The following is a 2,106-nucleotide window of genomic DNA, read 5'->3' as shown; positions in this document are numbered from 1 at the left end:
ATAACTTGCATAGTGAATAATTTGCTTAGACATGTAGCTAGCTAAACATGTAGCTTGCTAAACAATTAACCATAATCCCAACTCATACTACCATGCACCGTGTACCGGGTGTAGCGAAATGCTTGTGTTCTGGAAAGTTTGCTCTTACTTACAACAGTCACACTAATCACATTAGTGCATTAGCGTTAGCTCAACCGTCCCGTATACGAGACACCGATCCCTTAGAGGTTAACTTCTTCCGTGACAACAATACTGTTGATGGCTATTTTTCCCCCCATCACTGTCATCAGTAGACTCTACAATGTCTGGTTCAATTAAAATGTGTTTACCTAAATCAGGGATTTCCTCATCGTCTGATACATTTTCAGAGTCAGAGAGAGTCAACATGGCACGATCGTCCTCCAGAAATGTCACAACTTTTTCCCACTGATCTCTGTCGATAGCGAAATAACCTTCTGGGCAGCAATGCAGGAGAAAGGATTGTCCACACATACTGAGCAGTTCATGTTATACACAGAAGCATGTTACATGGCAGACCAATCTGAACTCATCTCTCGGCATGTCCAGCCCATCCATTATCTCAGCCAATCAAGGCTAGCGGGAAGGTTCCTGTATTTTTCCGTGGCTAAACTATCTGATTTTATTTGTATTTACAGATGGCATACACGTTTGTAATTAAGGCACATGAAAGTTCACATGTTCTTGAAGGCATTTCTGCCCAAAAACACATTTAAAAAATCTATAAATTAATACATTAAAATAAAATAAAAAGCCTCTCCTGTGAAGTAGTCACGTGCGACATATGCCTAGCATCTTGAAATGGTTCCCATACATCATATGAATTTCAGGATGATTATTATTAATATTTTTTTGCAGGATGTAACATATCATACGAAATTGATAATATTGTACACAATTGTATTACATATTCGGGGACCCATTTTGGCGCTACTTTCAAAACCACTGGCTGAAATTATATAAAACCGCTGTAGCATCACTTTAATTTAGTATTAAATTAAACATTACATGATGTGTTTGTTTTATACAGCTTGACTTCTTGTTGATGTTGGTACTTTGCTAGATATCCCTTAATAATATCTTATTATTATTAAGATATTTGTCAAAACAGAGAGAGAAACTGAGAGATCCAGAGACACACTGTGTGCCTTAACTGTTGGTTTCCCACTGAGAGCCAACCTGTATGCCTCTACACACACTAGTGTCAGTCACTAAAACGAAATGCAAACTCTATGTGTTTTTGCAAATTAATTGAGTGATGTATAGCTGAGTTGGAGCTAGTGAATGGTGATTATTACTGCTGAGTTGGAGCTAGTGAATGGTGATTATTCCTGCTGAGTTGAGGTAGTGAATGGTAATTATTCAACAGTGTAGTGTCATTTTCATCAAAGGACCTACAACACATTCCATTCCAAATCATAGCATTTTGCCTCTGTTCTGTGCTACAACGATCATCACGTGAAATATTACTCAGTCTTATGATTTAATATTATTTTATATACTTTAATACGTGACAATATGGGATAATTGCTTTCACTTGTATTCACCTGGTCAGTCTATGTCATTGAAAGAGTAGGTGTTCCTAATGTTTTGTATACTCTGTGTACACTGTATATACTGAGTAAACTATGATGATGCCTTGTTAGAGAATGCACACACACACACACACAAACACACACACACACACACACACACAAGCAAGAGCACACAGGCTACACATGCACGCACGCACGCACGCACACACACACACACACACACACACACACACACACACACACACACACACACACACACACACACACACACACACACGCTGTGCAGCTCAAATCAAGGTGTCAATAACTATGTGAATGAGAGGATTTACCCTCTGCACAGCCACTTCCTTCAGTGATTGCCATTTCCATAAGCCATGTCTTGAGAGATCAGCTGGTTAAATCACCATCATGCTCTCTCTCTCTCTCTCTCTCTCTCTCTCTCTCTCTCTCTCTCTCTCTCTCTCTCTCTCTCTCTCTCTCTCTCTCTCTCTCTCGTCTCTCTCTCTCTCTCTCTCTCTCTCTCTCTCTCTCTCTCTCTCTCTCCCTCTCTCCC

Source organism: Coregonus lavaretus (genome assembly GCF_964263955.1).
Source record: "Coregonus lavaretus genome assembly, chromosome: 7".
Lineage (NCBI taxonomy): Eukaryota > Metazoa > Chordata > Actinopteri > Salmoniformes > Salmonidae > Coregonus > Coregonus lavaretus.
This window is presented reverse-complemented; position numbering follows the sequence as displayed.